This window comes from Danio rerio, chromosome 22, assembly GCF_052040795.2.
Source record: "Danio rerio strain M-AB ecotype USA chromosome 22, GRCz13ab, whole genome shotgun sequence".
Taxonomy (NCBI): Eukaryota; Metazoa; Chordata; class Actinopteri; order Cypriniformes; family Danionidae; genus Danio; species Danio rerio.
Window position 1 is genome coordinate 40412501 of NC_141042.1, and position 22500 is coordinate 40435000.

Genomic DNA, 22500 nt, shown 5'->3' on the forward strand with positions numbered 1-22500 from the left:
TATAGTTCAATAAACCAAACCATAGTTAATTTGTGGTTAAAACTATGGTTAGATTTGCAAAACCAAAGTTGATAAGGTCAACTATGTTAATCCTAAATTGATCATGGTTTTGCAACACTTACCACGATTTCACTATGGTATTTGTAATAAAACTGTGGTTATACAAATGCCAGCTTTCTTCAGGCTAGTTAAAACCTGCTTAACTATCTAAAACAAGCTGGCAAGCTCCTGACAAACACTCAGAACTTCCTAGCAACTGCATGGCAACGCATATACAGCCGTGCATAATTCCTTAGCAACCGCATGACAATGAACAAGCGACCACTCACAACAGATCTCAACATAAACCCCATATGTGACAGAAATCAAGCGTAATACTGTTGTGTGACATGTCATATATAGACTATATTTGATATTCACACATATATTACTATTATAAATTGAGATATGTTCATATTATATACAAAAACACACTAAAAAGGAAAGTTAAATGTGTAAATGTGCATATGTCTGTGGTATATTGTGCATGCCAACACAATCTCAAGGTAACTCGTATCTTTTTGATTTAGTGGCTAATTCGTATGAATTTGTATGATCTAATTCGTACAATTTAGTACGATTTGCTCATCCCCCAATGACGGTTGGGTTTAGGGGTGGGGTTAGGTGCCACGCCTCCTTTTTAAAATTGTACAATTTCGTACGACTGAACTTGTGCGAATTCGTACGAATTAGCCATTAAACTGGCAAAACGTAAAATACGTTTTCTCGTGAGATCAGGCTGTGCATGCAATATTGTATTTACATGGCTATAAAAGGGGCGACGCAGTGGCGCAGAAAGTAGTGCTGTCCAAACACATGGGTATAGGTGAATTGGGTAGGCTAAATTTTCCATATTGTATGAGTGTGAATGAGTGTATTTGGATGTTTCCCAGAGATGGGTTGCAGCTGGAACGGCATCCAAAGCGTAAAACATCTGCTGGATAAGTTGGCGGTTCATTCCGTGGTGGCAACCCCAGATTAATAAAGAGACTGAGCCAAAACGAAAATGAATGAATGAATGAATATGGCTATAGAAGCAAGTGTCAGAAATTGTCATAAAGCTGCTTTTAATTTTTAATAGTTAAAGCTTTCTTAATATAAGATAAAAAAAAAACTTAAATAATAATATAATATAAATAAATTGCCATGGGTTTCCTCTGGGTGCTCCGGTGTCCCCCACAGTCCAAACGCATGCACTATCGGTGAATTGGATGAATTAAACTGGCCTCATAGTGAATGAGTGTGTGTGTGTGTGTGTGTATGTGTGTGCATGTGTATGTGTGTGCGTGCATGTGTGTGAATGTGTATGGGTGTTTCCCAGTGCTGGGTTGCACTTGGAAAGGGCATCCGCTGTGTAAATCATATTTTGAAAAAGTTGGCGGTTCATTCCACTGTGGCGACCCCTGATAAATAAAGGGACTAAGCCGAAGGAAAATTATTCATTCATTCATTTTCTTTTCGGCTTAGTCCCTATCTGGGGTCGCCACAGCGGAATGAACCGCCAATATATCCAGCATTTGTTTTAAGCAGCGGATGCCCTTCCAGCTGCAACCCATCTCTGGGAAACATCCATACACACTCATACACTACGGACAATTATAGCCTACCCAATTCACCTGTACCACATGTGTTTAGACTGTGGGGGAAACCCGAGCACCCGGAGGAAACCCACGCGAATGAAGGAAGAACATGCAAACTCCACACAGAAATGCCAACTGACCCCTCTGAGGCTCGAACCAGTGACCTTCTAGCTGTGAGGCGACAGCACTACCTACTGCACCACTGCATCACCCTAAGCTGAAACCAAGTAATTCAACTAACTCAGTGGTTCTCAAAGTGGGGGTCGGGACCCCCCGAGGGGTCGCGGGGCAATGAAGGGGGGTCGCCTGGTGATTTCCAAAAATCTATTTATTTTTATTAAACCATAAGAATTAACATATTTTATCCATAACTATACTGAAAATAAAAATAGTCGTTTATAGTTACTATATACTATATAGTTACTATAGTAGCTTATAGTTACTAGTTCTATTGGATTGCGCCCCTGGGGTAATTACATTATATTAAAGGCAGCAATAGCGTCAGATGCATTTTGATTTAATAACATCAGGTTATACTTTCTGGCACATTTAAAGCACTGACACAAATTTAATTGGTGTGTCTGCGTCATTGCATGCAAGGTTACTGTATTTATAAACACCTCAGAGGATATTGGGGGTCACGAGTCACTGGCATTATTATTTTGGGGGTCGCGGGCTGAAAAGTTTGGGAACCCCTGAACTAACTAATGGCCCATAATAAACAATATTTTACCTTTGAGTCAATGTTTGTTTGTTTTGTCCGTGCTGTGTAAAAACGTGCTGGATAAGTTGGCGGTTCATTCCGCTGTGGCAACCCCAGATTAATAAAGGGACTAAGCCGACAAGAAAATGAATGAATGAATGTCGTAACTTGAATATATTAATGCAAACTGCTCCGTAACTTTTTTTTTGCTATGTATAACAATATTTTTTAGAGTGATCTTTTATTAGTGAAAAAAATATGGTGTGTTTTTAGACAGATGACAACTCCTCCATGTTGTCCCAACACAAAAGTATTATGCTGAGTGGATTGAAAATAAAACATTCAGCCATTTTCCTTTGAGTTAGTCCCTTATTTATCAGGGGTCGCCACAGCAGAGTGAACCAGCAACTATTCCACGTTTAACTCAGTGGATGTCCCGCAAGCTGCAACCCAGTCCTGGGAAACACCCATACACACTCATTCACACACACACTCATACACAATAGCCATTTCAGTTCACCTACAGCGCATGTGTTTGCACTATGAGGGAAACCCACGCCAACACAGGGAGAACATGCAAACTACACACAGAAACACCAACTGACTTCTTTTTGTGAGGGTGCAGTGCTAACCACTAAGCCACCGTGCCGCTCATAAAAGAAATAAAATCTCAATAATCGTGTTTTTTCAGCTCATTATAAATAAGTAATTCGAACAAACAGCAAACGTCATAGTTTTGAGCGTATGGTGACAAAGTATGGTGCGTTTTTTCGACAGCCGTCCCAAAGACAGAAGACAGTTATAAACTACAGTCCCGTCCACTTTTCCCTCCCTCTCTCTCTCTCTTCCTTCTCTAGAAACACGGAGGCAACGCCTTGAGGCTTTCCAGTCCCCATTGTGAGGCCTGCCAGTTCTGTTTGGGCCCATTGTTCTGGTCTAATCAGCCGTGGCAAATGTGGAGCCCTCCAGCTCATTACGTATTCGCACTCACAAGTGACCATGGGAAGTTTTTCGGGAGGCCACGGCCTGATGAATTACCTGCCCTGACGACACCTAGCGAATCTGCGCAGAGCTTTTTCTGACGGGCCCGTGGACTCATCGCTCATCCCTGTGGTCAAACAACAGACTCATAACCCCCCCCTGCCATCGTACCGGGTTGAGTTTCACTATTGCCGTGTCGTCTTTCAGCACACACACACACACAGACTCCACGCTCTGTTTACAAACTCCTGCTAACGATGGCCGCCCTGACCGACTTAAACAAGGGCTGCTGGCAGCAGGGCCCCGTATTTATCTTTCCTGACAGAATTCGATATCAAACACTCGGATACATGATTCCTTAAAACACATTTCTGCCAGATAAAAACAAAAGTTGAAGGGATAGCTCACGCAAAAAGAAACCTTGCTTCATCATTTCTTCTCCCTCATGTGGTCGTAAACGGTTTTCTTACTTCTGTTAAACAACGACTGTTGAGGGATACATCTGCTGAGTATTATTCATATTATTTATTAAAGTACCTATTAAACTGTATTTTATTAACGTCTACCCTCTACCTTAACCCTCACAGTAATGTAAAAACAGTAATTATCTCACGTATTTTTCATAATATTTATTAAATTACCCGTTAAATTGTATTTTATTAACCCTTACCCCTACACCAACCCTCACAGTAATGTAAAAACAGTAGTTAGATTAAGTTTTATTCATATTATTTCTTAAATTACCCATTAAACTGTATTTTATTAATGTCTACCCCTACCTAAACCCTCACAATAATGTAAAATTGGTAAATATATTGATTATTATTCATATTATTTCTTAAATTACCTATTAAACTGTTTTTTATTGACGTTTACCCCTACCTCAACCCTCACAGTAATGTAAAAACAGTTAATATATTGAGTTTTATTCATATTATCTATTAAATAACCCATTAAATTGTGTTTTATTAACGTTTACCTCTACACCAACCCTCACAGTAATGTAAAAACAGTAGTTAGATCAGTTTTATTCATATTTCTTCTTAAATTACTCATTAAACTGTATTCTATTAATGTCTACCCCTACCTCAACCCTCACAGTAATGTAAAAATGGTAAATATATTGATTATTATTCAAATTATTTCTTAAATTACCTATTAAACTGTATTTTATTAACGTTTACCCCTAACTTAACCCTCACAGTAATGTAAAAACAGTAAATATATTGATTATTATTATTTATATAATATTTTTAATTAATTATTAAACTGTATTTTATTAACGTCTACCCCTACCTCAACCCTCACAGTAATGTAAAAATGGTAAATATATTTATTATTATTCATATTATTTCTTAAATTACCTATTAAACTGTATGTTATTAACGTTTACCCCCACCTCAACCCTCACAGCAATGTAAAAACAGTAAAAATATTGAGTTTTATTCATATTATCTATTAAATAACCCATTAAATTGTGTTTTATTAACGTCTACCTCTACACCAACCCTCACAGTAATGTAAAAACAGTAATTATATAAGGTATTATTGATATTGTTTCTTAAAATACCCATTAAATTGTATTTAATTAATGTCTACCCCTACCTCAACCCTCACAGTAATGTAAAAACAGTAAATATCTTAAGTATTTTCCATAATGTTTATTAAATTACTCATTAAACTGTGTTTTATTAACATCTACCCCTACACCAACCCTCACAGTAATGTAAAAACAGTAAATATATTGATTATTATTCATATTATTTCTTATATTACCTATTAAACTGTATTTTATTAACGTTTACCCCTACCTTGACCCTTACAGTAATGTAAAACAGTTAATATATTGAGTTTTATTCATATTATCTATTAAATTACCCATCAAATTGTGTTTTATTAACATCTACCCCTGCACCAACCCTCACAGTAATGTAAAAACAGTAATTAAATTAGGTATTATTCATATTACTTCTTAAATTACCTATTAAACTCTATTTTATTCATGTTTACCCCTAACTTAACCCTCACAGTAAAGTAAAAACAGTAATTATATTGATTATTATTCATATTATCAGTTAAATTACCCATTAAGTAGTATTTTATCAATTTTACTTCAACTCCAACTCTAAACCCAGCCATCACTGTAATGTAAAAACAGTAAATATAACAATTATTATTTGTATTATTTATTAAATTACCCATTAATTGTATTATATTCAAGTCTACCCCTACCCCAACCCTCACAGTAATGTAAAAATATGAATTATTGCTGTACCGTGTAACAAAACGATACTATATTGATGTCCACAGCTGTATCCCTTCTAGAGTTTACCACTGAACACAAGTGGATAGATTTAGAACAATGATTGATTATAGAGCGTGTTTGGCATGCTGTCCCAGGAGAGAGCCCTGAGCTCATAAGATCCTCGAGTCTGGGGCTCCCTCCGGTTTGCAAGGCGAGAGGGGAGTTTGAGTTCAAGTAGATCTGGAGAACTCCCCTGCTGTAGTAGCTAATGAACAGATAGTGATTGCTCTTAAGAGATAACTATTTACTAGAAGCATGTCTATGGTGCTGATTTGGATCAGTCAATTAACTTAGGTTGCATGTTTTTGGACGGTGGGAGGAAACCGGGGAACCTGGGGGAAACCCGCGTGAGCACTGGGAGAATGTGTAAACTCCGCACAGAAACATCGGCTGGCTTGGTAAGGACTCGAACCAGTGACGTTCTTGCTGTGAGGCAACAGAGCTAACCACTGGGCCACCATGGCACCCATCTAGGAAAGGAGGAGGAGTAGGAATGAAGGGGCGGTTATTCCAAACGAAGATGGCTGCGATATGGAACTTACGGTGTTTATAGTGGCTTAGGAATCGTGTGATTGGTCAATAATGAATTTGAATAATGCGGGGTCGGCTGCAAGCAATCGTAAGCACGTGATCCTCTGGAAATTAGTTTATAAATAAACTTCACCAAGGCCCCGTGTACACTAGTGCGTTTTAGTTTTAAAACTGCGTTTTAGATTAAAAACGATTCGCGTCCACACTAGCGTTTCACCTAGCATTTCTGAACATATCTCCGTCCACACTACGCCACCAAAAACGTATATCACGTGACCATTCGCGCACTCTGGGTATGCGCGTTCAGCATGCGTCTCGCTCAGCATTTGGTTATTGTAAGTCATCAAACGCCAGTTGAACAATGAACGCGATGGCAAAGAAAGCAAGAGAGGTATTTTTGTGGACAGACGACGAGGTCGAGTTACTAAACGTAACAAATGAATAACTGCGCAATGGCGCCTAAAACAGACAATAGTGCAAACAACTCTCCTATTTCTGTGTCCGTGTTGTTGTTTGCAGTGAAGGCTGGTCTGCTGTCTTCTGGTAGCGTTAAAGTCATGTGTTATAGTCATGTGATAGGGGCTTGACGAATAAGGGAAGGATACGCAATGACACAAAAGCCCCAATCAGGTAGCGAATCTCAGCAGCCCCGCCTCCATTTTCAGATGTCTCCGTTTTCCCTCATCCACACTGAGACGGAGCAGCAGCGCTACAGAATGAAAACAGCCCCTATCTTGTTTTTGGTTCAACAAAAGAAAGAAACTCCTAAAAGTGTGAGTAAAATGAGCAAATATAAATTGTTGGGTGAACTATCCCTTTTTAGCCGCTCCTTGCAGGGTTAGATAAGATACAGAGTTATTCCTCTGAGAGTATCAGGGCAAGAAACAACCTGTTGAACTTCATCCTTTCTAATGCTCTATTTTCAGTACAATCACCTTGATATTTGTGACTCTAGAGGTTGTTTATAAGTTGGACAGGTTCTGTGACCCATGAGACTTTATTTTAGTGAGTAGTAGGGGGCTGCGGCTGCCAGTTGTACGGGTTAACGTGACAATAATTTGAGTTGACTCACCCATCCCGTTCTCTAATCCCCTGGATATACTGCACTCATACAGGTGTCCACACAATCCAATTATCACTGCCATGCTTGAGTAGAAAAAAATACTAGGAAAAAAAAAGAGAGAGAGAGAGACGGAGAGAGAGAGAGGGGAGGGGAAAATCAAGTCAGAAATCTCATGCCATTCAAGCATGCATTTACATCGGTGTTACTGTAGAGGCGTGTCTGTCCACTGTTGCTTTGGAAACTTTTATTATATTTACATACTTGCCATAATTTATGAATGAGTCTCATTAAACATACATCCCTCAGCCTATATTTAGCAAAATGTACAATACATTGCTCCTAGTACGTTTCATAAAATGTTTCAGATATCAAATCCACTAGAGGGCGCTGTCTACGTTTCTGCAAACTTAAAATACGTTGCTTAATAAACATTACACGTCACATCCAGGAGAAGGCGGAGCTTGTCGTACATCATGCCTAGTGAACCATTGAGCTAAAACCTTTGCTAAACCCAACCAATAGTGTTTTCAAAAGCAAACATAAGAAAAAGTACACTGCGACCATGTAGTTTACCTTGATTTTGCATTGCTTTTTTGTGGAAGCACGCTTCACTGAACTCAATCCCGAGCGCTCTGCAGCACTGTACAAAATGAGCTACAAGGAATCAGACCACACCGGACGCAAATGTGTTCATTCCAAATCATAGACAGCGTTGAGTTGTTTTGTGGTATTTATTTGAGGCTGCCCAAAGAGACTAAACAAAAATAATCCTTTATTTGTCAATAAAATGTCTCGTAATATTATTAATGTGAAAAGGAATAAAAGTTGTCATCGTTATACTGCCCCCTAGTGTTCACTTTACCTATAACCTGCAGTCGAACAAAGTGCATTTTGTTTTTTGTTTTTTTGCAGTTTCACAAAAATAGGTGACGCAAACATATACAATTACAAATCATAGACATTGTTTTGTTGTTTTGTGGTATTTATTTAGTGTTGAACAAAGAACTACATAAAAATAATCCTTTATTTTTCAGCGATATGTCTCTATAAATATTGTTAATGTGAAAAGGAATAAAAGTTGTTATCGTCATGCTGCCCCCTGGTGTTCACTTTACCTATAAACTGCTGTAAAACCTATGTTGAAGTGCTTTTTTTTTTTTTTTTTGCAGTTTCACAAAAATAGGTGACGCAAACGTATAAAATTACAAATCATTGTTCATTTAGTGCTGTGCAAAGAACTACACAAACTGTATAATACCATAAAATGCAGTCAATTGTATGTTGAAGTGCGTTTTTCGCAGTTTCACAAAAATAGATAGGTGATGCAAACATATACAATTACACATCATAGACGGTGTTTAGTTGTTTTGTGGTATTTATTTGGTGCTGTCTAAAAAACTGCACAAAAATAACCCTTTATTCATCAGTGATATGTCTCTGCAAACAACATTAATGTGAAAAGGAATAAACGTTGTCATCGTCATGCTGCCCCCTAGTGTTCACTTTACCAATAAACTGCAGTCAAACGAATGTTAAAGTACTTTTAAGCATTTTTACAAACAATACGTGATGCAAACGTATACAAATATAAATCATAAACATTGTTTTGTTGTTTTGTGGTATTTATTTAGTGTTGGACAACGAACAACATAAAAATAATCCTTTATTCATCAATAATATGTCTCTGTAAATATCATTATTGTGAAAAGGAATAAAAGTTGTCAATGTCATGCTGCCCCCTGGTGTTCACTTTACCTATAAACTGCAGTCAAACGAATGTTGAAGTGCGTTTTTTTTTGCAGTTTCACAAAAATTGATGATGCGAAAATACAATTACAAATCATAGACAGTATTTTGTTGTTTTTTGGTATTTATTTAGTGTTGAACAAAGAACTACATAAAAATAATCCTTTATTTGTCAGCGATATGTCTCTATAAATATTGTTAATGTGAAAAGGAATAAAAGTTGTCATTGTCATGCTGCCCCCTGGTGTTCACTTTACCTATAAACTGCGGTAAAACGTATGTTGAAGTGCTTTTTTTTTTTTGCAGTTTCACAAAAAAAGGGTGATGCAAACGTATACAATTACAAATCATAGGCATTGTTTGGTTGTTTTGTGGTATTTATTTTGCACTCTGCAAAGAACTACACAAAAATAACCCTTTATCCGTCAATGAAATGTCCAGGGAATATCATTAATGTGAAAAGGAATACAAATTTTTTTATCATCATACTGCCACCTAGTGTTCATTTTACCTATAAACTGCAGTTAGACGTATGTTGAAGTACTTTTCTTTTGGAGTTTCGTAAAAAATGTAGGCTAAAGCACATATTTCCATTGACCCTACATTGGGTAATTGAGTAGCTAGCACAGTTCAGCTCACTTCCTTTTGAATACCACACTTGTGGCACACTTTTGTGTGCCGGTGAAACCGATATCAGCTTCCCCTTTCGTTTATTGCCTCATTTCCATTACTGATATGTGACACTCAACAAAACACCAAAACAATGAAGGGAGCCTAAATCGCAGGTGCATTCATGAAATCTGTGATTTGAGCCAGGGAGAATCTCACTCGCCCATCTCACGACTCGTCTGAAAGCGACAGTTTCCCCCCACTGGTTTGGTAACTAAAATAATGGCAGTGGGCTGATTTTCAAGCATGTAATGTGCTTTCTTTCTTCTCCTGCTGTTGTTTGAAGGAGGGGGCGTGTGTTTCCTTTTCCGTAGGATCCCACTGTTTGCCCCCCTACCGGGACAAAGACCCTCAGATAGAGGCTATGGCTTTTGGTTCACTCCCCCTTTCAGGACCATGTCGGGGACTGCGGGAGGAAGTGTGAGAGAGCTTCCTGAGCCAGCATCCAGCATGTGGGCTAAAGTCAACTGGAAGACCCTCTCGACAGATGGAGTCGATCCCACCTCCCCCTCGGACTCAACAGTCATCCAACTTTCTCCTGAAACTCTTCGTCTGTCCTTGTACTCCTCAATGGCTGGATTAAGGAGGGAAGCTGCTCTCTCTTGTTGACTTTTATTCTGACCTTCTGAAGTCAGTCATTTGTCATTAGAGCCTTGTGTGTTTGATTTGTGGTTTGCTATATATCTCTCTCATTCTTTTAGCCGCCTTACGCTCATATCCCCGTATAGTCCAAAGTAAACCAAAGTATCATTAATTATTAGAAAACAATGGGTTGTGTATCCTCAGTCACAATGGTCCATGGAGAAGCACAACACATGTATAAGCAAATATGAGTCTTAATTGGTCTGTGCTAAACCGCCGTGAGCTCAGTTAATGACGGCAAATATCCTCATAGGAGTTCTGTTTGAGTGCCTGCAAACGTACTCTGCAAACAGAAACCCACGTCTCACCGGATGAGTTTTGGATGAGGTTTATAGCTGCTTAGCTACAACAAGTTGATTCAAATTAGATTACTATTAGTGTAAATGGTTTGTTTGGAAGTTCCCATTTTCCAAAATGACAATGCCGCAAGGCTTGGGATGTCCAACCTTGCTCTTGGAGGGCAAAGTTTTGACAGAGTTGAGCTTTCAACGGCAGAGAATAAAGGCATATTTTGCTAAGGTAGATTTTGACCCTTGTTAACTGGTTTAAACTGGTTCTTTCTGTTTTTTGTTGGTGATGATCAGAACCAACTGAGGACTGTTCAAGCCAGTTTATGGCTGCAAGAACCATCTTAAACCAGCTCATGACCAGAAAGAATCAATGAAGAGTCATCTTAAACCAGCTCATGACCAGAAAGAATCAATGAAGAGTCATCTTAAACCAGCTCATGACTAGGAAGAACGGGTTCATACCAGCTTATGACTTCAAGAACTATCTTATACTAGCTCATGACCAGCAAGATCCAGTAAAGAGCTAGCTTAAACCAGCGCATGACCCGCAAGAACCAGTTCATACCAGCTTATGACTCCAGGAACCATCTTATACCAGCACATGACCAGGAAGAACGAATTCATACCAGCTTATGACTTCGAGAACTATCTAATACTAGCTCATGACCAGCAAGAACCAGTTAAGAGCCAGCTTAAACCAGCTCATGATCAGCAAGAACCAGCTTCATCCAGCTCATAACCAACAAGAACCAGTAAAGAGCCAGCTTGAACTAGCTTATGACCAGAAAGAACCGGTAAAGAGCCATCTTATACCTGCTCATGACCAGCAAGAACCAGTTCATAACCAGCAAGAACCAGCTTATGACCAGCAAGAACCAGTAAAGAGCCAACTTAAACCAGCTCATGACCAGCAAGAACCAGTTCATACCAGTTTATGATTGCAAGAACCAGCTTAAACCAGCCTATGACCAGGAAGAACTAGTAAAGAGCCATCTTAAACCAGCTCATAACCAGCAAGAACCAGTTCATACCAGCTTATAACTGCAAGAACCATCTTAAACCAGCCTATGACCAGCAAGAACCAGTAAAGAGCCATCTTAAATCAGCTCATGACCAGCAAGAACCAGTTCATACCAGCTTATGACTGCAAAAACCAGCTTAAACCAACTTATGACCAGCAAGAACCAGTAAAGAGCCATCTTAAACCAGCTCATGATCAGCTAAAACAAGTTCATACCAGCTTATGACTGCAAGAACCAGCTTAAACCAGCTTATGACCAGCAAGAACCAGTAAAGAGCCATCTTAAACCAGCTCATGATCAGCTAAAACAAGTTCATACCAGCTTATGACTGCAAGAACCAGCTTAAACCAGCTTATGACCAGCAAGAACCAGTAAAGAGCCATCTTAAACCAGCTCATGACCAGCAAGAACCAGTTCATACCAGCTTATGTCTGCAAGAACCAGCTTAAACCAGCCTATGACCAGCAAGAACCAGTTCATACCAGCTTATGACTGCAAGAACCAGCTTAAACCAGCTCATGACCAGCAAGAACCAGTTCATACCAGCTTATGACTGCAAAAACCAGCTTAAACCAGCTCATAACCAGCAAGAAACAGTAAAGAGCTATCTTAAACCAGCTCATAACCAGCAAGAACCAGTTCATACCAGCTTATGACTGCAAGAATCAGTAAAGAGCCATCTTAAACCAGCTCATAACCAGCAAGAACCAGCTCATACCAGCTTATGACTGCAAGAACCATCTTAAACCAGCTCGGGAAATACCTCCCAGGATGTACTTCGCGGTCTCCAGAAACATCCATGGGGCTACGTTTCCAGAATGAGCCTGGGTTGTTAATTTCATTGCTGCATTTGATCTTTAATATCTCTTATACAATCATTTAATTTATTTAATTATATATTATAATTTTAACTGCTAATTGTTACTAGTTAATTAAACATATTAGTAACTAATAAAGTAACTTGACTTTTCTGATTCTGCTTATAATACAATAATGTGCACTTTTAGAGCTGCTGGGAAAGAATAATTATTGTGAAAATCACTACACATAAACTTGAAGTGAAATGAAGTTAAAGGCTAGAAAGCAACTCTATAAAGCAGCAAACAGTAGCTGGAGACAAAAGGAAATAGTTCACAAGGACTTGCCAGATTCCAAGACGTTAGTACTCGTCCCCTCTCTGACATTTGCTGACGGGACATTAGGAAGGAATCACAAAGGCTCAACATGATCCCAATCTGACAGGCTTCCTTCTGCTGTCACCCTGGAAATGCATTGAAACACCAGCATGCTTGAGGACGTGTGCTCCTCCTGAAGCAGCTCTGGAATTCCCTGCACCGTATAGAAAGATTGGGGTTTGAGGAATTGGTGGACTTCTATTGACAGACTCCACAATGCCTCGAGAATCCAGTGATGAGGGGAGCATTGTAAGGGTCGGTGTGAGTAACAGATCGCAATGTTGGTTATGGGTGGGCCAATTTTTGAGCTCATCATTCAGTCTATTGATTACTTGTGTAAATGTATGCAAAGTATGGGTTGTTGACGTGATGTTGCATTTTCACTGTCACACATAAAAAAATAAATGTTGCTAGTATTATGATCATTTAAAATGCAATAAATAGACCTCTTGGTATAAAAAAAACTGCTGTGTTGTAATTTTTTATTTTTTTTACCAAATCTCAAAACTGTCCAATGGTGCAACCGTCTGAGAAATAGTTCAGTAAATTAAAGCTCTTCTAAACATATAAGACATATGTGTATGTGTTATATATTATAAATATTTATGTATTTATATTTATATATTTTGTACACTTACCGGCGACTTTATTAGGTACACCTGTCCAACTGCTTGTAAACACACATTTCTAATCAGCCAATCAGATGGCAGCAGCTTAATGCATTTAGGCATGTAGACATGGTCAAGACGATCTGCTGCAGTTCACACCGAGCATCAGAATGGGAAAGAAAAGGGATTTAAGTGACTTTGAACATGGCATGGTTGCTGGTGCCAGATGGGCTGCTCTGAGTATTTCAGAAACTGCTAATCTACTGGGATTTTCTGCTGAAACAGATGCCTTGTTGATGCCAGAGGTCAGAGGAGAATGGTCAGACTGGTTACAAGTGATAGAAAGGCAACAGTAACTCAAATGAGCACTCGTTACAAGCGAGGTCTGCAGAAGAGGATCTCTGAACACACAAGACGTCCAACTTTGACGCAGATGGGCTACAGCAGCAGAAGACCACATCACTTGCTAAGAACAGGAGTGTAAATCTATGCCATAAAGAGTTGAAGCAGGTCTCATGGCATTAAAGGGGGCAACCCGGTACTAGTAAGATGTACCTATTAAAGTGGCCGGTGAGTGTATATGTGATACACACACATTAAAACAAAACTATTAAAAAAATATTTTGTTGCATATATATCTATATACATATATATATATATATATATATATATATATATATATATATATATATATATATATATATATATACAGTTCTACATATACAGTTGAAGTCAGAATTATAAATTATACATTTTTATTTTGTATAATTAATTAATCGAAATCAATCTTTGCTATATATATATATATATATATATATAGTTGAAGTCAGAATTATTATTAATAATATTATTATTATTTAAAGATTTTCTCAACACAATTCTAATCATAATAGTTTTATTAACGCATCTCTAATAACTGATTTATTTTATCTTTGCCATGATGACAGTAAATAATATTTGACTAGATATTCTTCTAGACACTTCTATTAGTTTAACTAGGCAGGTTAGGGTAATTAGGCAAGTTATTGTATAACGATGGTTTTAGCTTAAAGGGGCTAATAATTTTCCTTAAAATGCTGTTTAAAAAATTAAAAACTGCTTTTATTCTAGCTGAAATAAAACAAATAAGATTTTCTACAGAAGAAAAAATATTATCAGACATACTTTGAACATTTCCTGAATCTGTTAAACATCATTTGGGAAATATTTAAAAAACAAAAAATAAAATAAAAAGCGGGGCTAATAATTCTGACTTTAACTGAATTATATATATTATTATATATATTATATTTATATTGTTGAAGTAAGAGTTATTAGCCCCTGTTTATTTTTTCCCCAATTTCTGTTTAACAGAGAGCAGATTTCTACTACACATTTCTAATAACTCATTTCTAATAACTGATTTATTTTATCTTTGCTATGATGACTGCACATAATATAGATAATATATTAAAAATATAATATAAAAATATAGCTTAAAGGGGCTAATAATTTTGGCCTTAAATTGTTTTTGTTTTTTTTTAACTGCTTTTAATCTAGCCTAAATAAAACAAATAAGACTTTCTCCAGAAGAAAATAAATATTATCAGACATACTGTGAAAATTTCCTTGCTCTTTTAAACATCATTTGGGAAATATTTAACAAAGAAAATAAATCAAACGGGGGCGAATAATTCCTACTTCAACTGAATATTAATTAAACATAAAACATTAAGGTTGGTTTTTTGGTTTTTGTTGTTGTAACTAATTTTAAATATGTAATTTGAACAAGCAGCAAAACTAATATCTTTGAGTATATAAATAACTAAAGTTGTATGTCGTACATATATATATATATATATATATATATATATATATATATATATATATATATATATATATATATATATATATATATATACATTAGTTGTGGGCCGTTATCGGTGTTAACGTGCTGCGTTAATGTATTTCCAAAGTTGATTTGGGAGCTGGGTCTATTGTACGGAAGGTATGATGACTTTCACCTTGATATTTTAGCGCGGATGTATACCTGACCAGTAAGCCGTCTGACGAAAAAATCAAATCAGCAGGATGCCTGACTTTAACTGCAGTTCGGCAGTTTCACTTTCACTCATGAACATTTCATTCATGCCCCCTTGACAAACTGGGGTATTAGACGCAAATAAGGAGTACGGACTGGTGAGAGTGTTATGGAATTTAATAACGCACGCCGATGGAATCTTGTCGAAAAGTTCAACATGACGGTGTTTACTGATCGCGCTGTTTACGTCAATAACGCCACTAATATCTGCATACTCCTCATGTCTTAATTCCAAAGTCTCGGACTGAACGGTTCAAAACGAATACGAGTATTGTTACACCCTTAATATATATATATATATATATATATATATATATATATATATATATATATATATATATATATATATATATATATATATACCAAGCATACATGGAATATTTTTTATATGTCCACATCAGACTGATCAAATATCTCACTATCAGAGCAAAAAAGCAAAAGTATGCAGGACAAACCCTGCAATTGTTTGTTTTCCAGTTGACATAACTGGAACTAGTCTAAAAAAGACGCTCCATCAGTTTTCGCAGTCCCTCTCGAACACCCTACTTTTGTCTCCCTCGTTCTGTCCAAAGGAAGCCCTTGTTTTGCTCCCCAACACAAACCTCCACTGGAATCTCTGTTGAATCTCAGACAGTTTGGCCTTTTGACGAAAGTTTGAGAAAGAGCCGCCTTGTGTGAGGCGTCGCAGTACAGCTGGCCGGCTTTTTCCCCGCAGTAGTTTATTAGACACGGGCTCTTAATGAATGGCCGCCGCTGTTACAGTAAGCCACAATTACTCGACTTATCTTTCTCGCCACCAGCGATCTCACATATCCTCAACATGGCCATCATAATTCCTGCCGTCATAAAGAGGGCCTGTCCCGCACTGGCAGCAGCTACAATACCGGCCCTTCAGAGACAGCTCATGCCATCTCTGACTGTGTGTCTGCTGGCTTTACTGCGGTACAGTATAGTATATTACAAGCTCTGCTTTATTGTCTTAAAAGCGAACGTGTGGACATACAGTGGAACGAAATGTTGTGCTCGCAGGACCGTGGTGCTGCATAAATAAACATAATCATGAATATGAGCACTGGATGTATGAGCTATTTTAAACTTACTAACATACCAGTAATCTACTAACTAACTGTACAAATACTAAACTTAACCATACACACAACCTGAGACAGACTGAACAAGTACTTTTACATAGGGCAGAACAAATTTGTGCAAGATATTGAAGATATTAAAGTTGAAGTAAACAAGTAGTGTGACATGATTTGCCGTACATTTGCAGAGCACTTGTAAATTTACAGTTTTACGGGCAACCAAATTGGCCGTAAATTACTGTAAACTTTACTGTAAATTACAATTATTAATTTAAAGTGTGCATAAAAATGTAAAGTAACTTACTAGCAACCAAAATTGCTAAATTTATTTATAGTGTGCATGTATATTTACACTCTTATTGGCAACTGAGATTGCTAGTAAGTTACTGTAAATTTTACAGTAAATTTTAATTATAAATTTACAGTGTGCTTGTACATTTTTACTCTTACTGACAACTAAATTGGTCAGTAATTTGCTGTAAATTTTACAGTAAATTGTAATTATGAATTTAGAGTGCGCTTGTTTTATAGTCCTACTGGCAACCAAAAATGCCAGTATGTTACTGTAATTTTTCACAGTAAATTGTAATTATTAATTTACAGTGCACTTGTTTTACAGTCTTCATGGCAACCAAAATTCCAGAAAGTTGCTGGAAATTTTACAGTAAATTTTAATGATAAATTTACAGTGCGCTTGTACATTTATACTCTTACTGGCAACCAAAATTGCCAAACAGTTACAGTAAATTTTACAGTAAATTGTAATTATTGATTTACAGTGTGTTTGTACATTTATTCTTACCGGCAATCAAAATTGCCAAACAGTAACAGTAAATTTTACAGTAAATTGTAATATTTGATATGCAGTGCGCTTGTTATACAGTCTTAGTGGCAACCAAAATTCCAGTAAGTTGCTGTAAATTTTACAGCAATTTTTAATTATAAATTTACTGTGTACATTTATACTCTTGCTGGCAATTTTGGCTGTTGTTTTGGTTGTTAGCAATGTTACTGTAATGTTTTACAGTAAATTGTAATGAATAATGTATTGTGCTTGTAAATTAACAGTCTTACTGGTAAGTTAATGTATATTTTACAGTAAATTGCAATTATTAATTTACAGTGCACTTGCACATTTAAAGTCTTACTGGCAACAAAATCTGCCAGAGTTACAGTAAATTTTACAGTGAATTGTAATTATGACTTTATAGTGTGCTTGTTTTACAGTCTTACTGACAACCAAAATGCCAGTAAGTTACTGTAATGTTTTACAGTAAATTGTAATTAATAAATTTACAGTCTTACCAGTAAGTTAATGTGAATTTTTTAAGATATTTGCAATTATTATTTGACAGTGCATACACATTTACAATCTTACTGGCAACCAACATTGTCAGTACCTTGCTATAAATTTTACAGTAAAGTTTAGGTATTAATTTACAGTGCACTCGTAAATTTACAGCATGCGAGCAAAATTGCAAGTGAGTTGCTATAAAATTTATGAGTAATTTTTAAATGATATATATTTATTTACAGTGTGCCTGTACAATTACACTCTTACTGGAAACCAAAATTGCCAGTAAGTTGTTGTTAATTTTACAGTAAATTGCAATTATTAATTTACAGTGCACTTACACATTTACAGTCATACTGCCAACCAAAATTGCCAGTTACAGTAAGTTTTACAGTGAATTATAATTTTGATTTTACAGTGCGCTTGTACTACCAAAAATGCCAGTAAGTTACCGTAAGTTTTCACAGTAGATTACAATTAATAATTTACATTGAGCTTTTACAGCCTTACTGGGAAAATACTGTAATGTTTTACAGTAAATTGCAATTGTTATTTACAGTGCACTCATAAATTTATAGTAATTTACTGGCAAAATGTCAACCAAAAATGCCAGTAAGTTGCTGTAAATTTTACAGTAAATTGTAATTCTAAATGTACAGTTTGCTTGTACATTTATACTCTTACTGGCAACCAAATTTGAAAGTAAGTTACTGTAAATTTTACAGTAAATTGCACTTATTAAGTAAACTTTTTAATTTACTGTAAAAAAAATTTGCACTTGTAAATTTACACTTTTACTCGAAACCAAAATTGCCAGTAAGTTACTGTAAATTTTACAGTATTTTTTACAGTTTAAACTCATTCTTACACTTATAATAACAAAACAGTAATATTTAAATATATATTCCCACAACAGTACAGAAGATATTTCACTAAAGAAACTACGTGACGTCCTCTTTCCCTGTTTAATGGATGTAATTCTCGCCGGTTTGTGCGAGTAAACGATGAATAAATCTTTGTTTTGGCTCAACTTTATTTTTCCGTGAATCAAAGTGTAATTAATTATCGGAAGCGTTCCTGTAAATCTGTCTGTGGTCTGAAGCACAGCAACTGTAATTTGGTTTTCTCGCCATTAGAAATCTTCATTCAGTGTGTAATCCTGATTTGCAAGTAAAAACACGAGAGGCTTTGCTATGTCAGAGCAGCAGTATTAGACAAACAAAGGTGTGTGTGTGTGTGTGTGTGTGTGTGTGTGTGTGTGTGTGTGTGTGTGTGTGTGTGTGTGTGAATGCTGTTAACGTTTCAACCCCGGGATGAGAAATTATTAAAAGGCACGCATACCCGTCTACAATGACGCAACAGTTGTGTGTGTGTTTTAACTTTGTTTTTCAAGAGCAATAAAACACAACATTAGTTTTTTGGACACAATAATCTGACACATTTTTTGAGAGTGGAGTGTATGTGGGGTCAACAGGGTCTGTAAAAGCACTGCACTGTGAAAGAGATTAAACTAGAATATGAAATGATGCCAACAATGTTAAACTAGCCTTTTTAAGGTGTGATGATGGAAATAATATTCAGGTTTTATTATTATTATTATTATTATTATTATTATTATTATTATTATTATTATTATTATTATTATATTGTTTATAGATATTATCTTTTTAAAATAAATAAATAAACAAACAAACATGAATAAATGAATAATAAAATGAATTCAAATAAAATAAATACAAATAAAAATGTATATAAATGAATAAACATGAATGGTTTAATGAAATAAATACATAGATGAAAATAAAATAAATACATATATACATAAATAGAAATGAATAAGCATGAATGAATAAATTTAAAAACTGAATTTAAAAATAAATAAATACATAAAAATGCACATAAAAGAATAAACATGAATGGATGAATGAATGAATGAATGAATGAATGAAATTGGTAAATAAAAATTAAATAAATATTAAAATAAATATAAATGTTTAATAGGAATGAACAAATTAAATAAATAAATATACATTCAAAATAAATATAAATGGACAAAAATGAATAAATAAATGAATACATAAAGAAAAAACGTACATTTTTAGGTTAATACATAAGGTTGAAAAATTACATAATTACACTTTACTAATTATAATTTATTGTGATATGTATTGTGTATTTGCAAGTAAAATACTGGTTAAAAAAATACTCTTTAACAGAGATCAGTTACCCTACTTTATACAGGATAAAATAAATAAATAAATAAATAAATAAATAAATAAATAAATAAAAAGTAAATGAATTAAAAAAATAAATAAGGAATAAATAATAGTAAAAATAAAAAAATAAAAAATAAAACAATTAAATAAATAAATAAATAAATAAGTAAACAAATGATTAAGGATACAATAAAAATAAATAAATTAATAAATTAATTAATTAATTTTAAAAAATCAGTAGATAAAAATAAAATAAAATACAAAAATAAGAAGTAAATAAATTTTAAAAATAAATGATAAATAAAAATAAAAATAAAAATAAATATAATTAAATTATTAAGTTATAAATAATAAAATTATAAATAAATAAATCAATCAATAAATACATAAATGATTAGGAATACAATAATAAATAAATACATTAAAATGTATTAATAAATGCTAAATTTAATTAATAAATGATAAATAATAAAATAAATAAATAAATGAACGAAAGTAAATGAATAAATGATAAAGAATACTATAGTAAGTAAATAAACACATTTAAAAAAATCAATAAATAAATGCTAAATTAAATACAAAAATAAAAAGCAAAAGAATTAAAAATAAATAAATAATAATAAATTAAATAAAATAAATAAAGAAATAAATGATAAACAATAAGATACATTATGTAAATATTAAAATAAAATATAATCAATAAAATTAAAAAATCAATAAATAAATACAAAAATAAGAAGTAAATGAATTGCAAATACATAATTATAATATAATTATAAATGCAAATACATAATAATAATAAATAACCAATAATATAAAAAATAAAGTATAATAAGTATAATAATTTATATACAAATGTAGATTACTATTTAATTAAAAATGTGTGCACGTGTGCTTTTGTGTTTGCATATGCATGTGTGTGCATATATGTGTGTGTGTGTGTGTGTGTGCTGTGGCATGTTTGTCTCTGTGAAAAGAGGGCCTGTGTTGCACCCATCCCGGGCCCCTGTAATGCAGCAAACAGCGTGGCTTTGGGCTGCTCTTTTGTTGCGCTCTGCTGACATCATCACACACTGCTGACGGCCCGAAATCCCTCGTTGTCCAACACCAGCACTTTCCAAACAACACTGCACTGGCACTGATGAGTAATGCCAACTTGCCAAAAATACCTCATTAATCATCACACACACACTCACACACAACCAAAAAGCTGCCCAAAAATCTGACCGTCAACCAAACTCACAGCTCAAACCGTCAACACTGTGATTTAATAGAGTAAATGTGTTAATATAGCCAATACACAAACAGCTATGAGTGACACTTATCTTAGGGAAAATGCACTAAATTATTATCCCTCCTGAATTATTGGCCCAATTTCTTAACAGAAAATAATAGAAATTATTTTAGTCTCCAATTTCTGTTTAACGGGGAGATTTTGTTCAACACATTTCTAATCATAATAGTTTTAATCACTCATCTCTAATAGCTGATTTATTTTATCTTTATCATGATGACAGTAAATAATATTTTACTAGATGTTTTTCAAGACACTTCTATACAGCTTAAAGTGACATTTAAATTAGGTTAACTAGGCAGGTTAGGGTAATTAGGCAGGTCATTGTATAACGATGGTTTGTTCTGTAGATTATCAAAAAAATATAGCTTAAAGGGGCTAATAATATTGACCTTAAAATGGTGTTTAAAAAATTTAAAACTGCTTTTATTCTAGCCGAAATAAAACAAATAAGACTTTCTCCAGAAGAAAAAATATTATCAGACATACTGTGAACATTTCCTTGCTCTGTTAAACATCGTTTGGGAAATAATTGATAAAGGAAAAATAATTCAAAGAAGGGCAAATGATTCTGACTTTATATCATTAGAAAAAAAAGGAATCTGTTTTAAATTAAAAACTCTAGCCTACTGTCATTTATAAGACAAATAACAAACTGGCGTGAGCATTCAGCTTTCCTCAGTCAGGATTTCAACATTTAAATGAATGAATGAATGAATGAATGAATGAATGAATGAATGAATGGACACTGTTAAAAAAATTCTGGCTGACATCAAACTGAATATGAAAAAATATTAAGTTCAATTTTAAAAAATTAGTTAAAACCTGATAGAAATAAGTTCAATCAACAGAAAAAAAAATGTTGTTTTGACTATTCGTCATATTTGTTTACAGAGTAATAACAGCAACAACAACAACAACAACAACAACAACAACAACAACAACAACAACAATAATAATAATAATAATAATAATAATAATAATAATAATATAAATTTTTCCAAAATGATGTTGAACAGATTCAGGAAATGTTCACAGTATGTCTGATAATATTTTTTCTTCTGGAGAAAGTCTTATTTGTTTTATTTCGGCTAGATTAAAAGCAGTTTTTAATTTTTTAAACACCATTTTAAGGCCAAAATTATTAGCCTCTTTAAGTAAAATTTGTTTTCGA

The 22500-nt window shown here is 34.7% G+C and overlaps 2 long non-coding RNA genes across 12 annotated transcripts in view; one reads left to right on the plus strand and one right to left on the minus strand.

Annotated features, from left to right (window-relative positions):
• The window catches only part of sox2ot (SOX2 overlapping transcript), a 259952-nt gene that overhangs the window by 19239 nt on the left and 218213 nt on the right, over positions 1–22500 (minus strand). For all 11 annotated transcript variants that reach the window (XR_015522374.1, XR_015522373.1, XR_015522372.1 and 8 more), the window contains one exon: positions 7212–7303. This is a non-coding gene — a long non-coding RNA (SOX2 overlapping transcript). The remainder of the gene's footprint in view (positions 1–7211; positions 7304–22500) is intronic.
• On the plus strand, positions 8368–12093 carry LOC147838652 (uncharacterized). The gene is made up of 3 exons (XR_015522482.1): positions 8368–11146; positions 11251–11469; positions 11944–12093. It is a non-coding gene; the product is annotated as an uncharacterized LOC147838652 (long non-coding RNA).